This window comes from Palaemon carinicauda, chromosome 3 (assembly GCF_036898095.1).
Source record: "Palaemon carinicauda isolate YSFRI2023 chromosome 3, ASM3689809v2, whole genome shotgun sequence".
NCBI lineage: Eukaryota > Metazoa > Arthropoda > Malacostraca > Decapoda > Palaemonidae > Palaemon > Palaemon carinicauda.
This window is the reverse complement of record NC_090727.1, coordinates 167,081,913-167,083,150: the sequence shown is the minus strand read 5'-3', so window position 1 is coordinate 167,083,150 and position 1,238 is coordinate 167,081,913.

Below are 1,238 nucleotides of genomic sequence, written 5' to 3'. Positions count from 1 at the left end.
GTCAAATGAATGTGCACCAATCATTTATAGTTTTGTGGGAAATTCTTAATTAATTTTCAACAAATTTATAAATAAATTTAACACCTATATAATTATATACAAGTAACAAATTACATTCTATATCTAAATGACTTCAAACTAAGTTCCCTTAAAAATGGATACGTAAAAACCACACTCTTTTTCACTTTCTTCTTGTTTTTCAATACAAGCCTTCTATCACACTGAAATGCTTTTTTGTTAAGATCAAGACGGTACTTAGAATCACAGGTGGGGCAAAGAGTGGCACTTTCACTTTTAACAACACCGTGATCTTGGTAGTACTTTATTATTATTTCGATGTTACCACGATAACGCAAAACAAAATCTTTATAATTTGAATAACAATCGAGACCAGAGCTTTGGAAATAATGCACGATAAAAATATGATACTCTAATTTCTAGCGAAACTGGAATTCGCTATAAGAAATGGAAGAGTGCTGGCTAGTTTGGTATACTTCTCTATATGTTTAATAGGGGCTGGGGCATAATAACTTACATATCGGTCTATTAAAATGTGAAGTATGTTTTTCACTCTAAGTCCATTGTTTACATCTTTGAGACTGAAGGGGACTTATTGCGCACAAGTTTTTTTTTGCCATGGTTTGGGAAGCTTTCTGTGCAATTACAATGATGTATCTGTCAGGTGGTTTTTTTTAAACCAATTAACAGCTTACAAGTCATCTTCCTAAGTTCCCAGATGTTGTTCTACAACAGCCATTTTTGCCCCACCTTCCCCTTCAGCTTCAACCGACCAACATCTCGTAAAGACGTCTTCAAGAGAGAACTTGAAGGGAAGTACATCAATCTATTTTGAAATTTAGCATAATTTTGTTTGTGTCAGCAATTGACTATGGTGGATATGCTCTCCGTTTGGTATGAAGCTATTGTTACTCATGTGAAATTAGAAAATAACAGTGAAATAATGCCTCAACGGACTGATTCTGACTTAATTTTTAGGGGAAGCCAGCACATTTTCTACAGCAAAGCTTCTGTATAAAAAAAAAAAAAAAAAAAAAAAAAAAAAAAAAAAAAAAAAAAAAAAAAAAAAAAAAAAAGGGACAGTGTCAATCATAAGGTAAGGAATTATTGGTGGTTTACTTTTTCCTAATGTAAGGATTTATTTGTGATTTACTTCATAATGTAAGGATTTATTTGTGATTTACTTTTAGTTTGTGACCTGGGAATGGGGGTCCGACTAG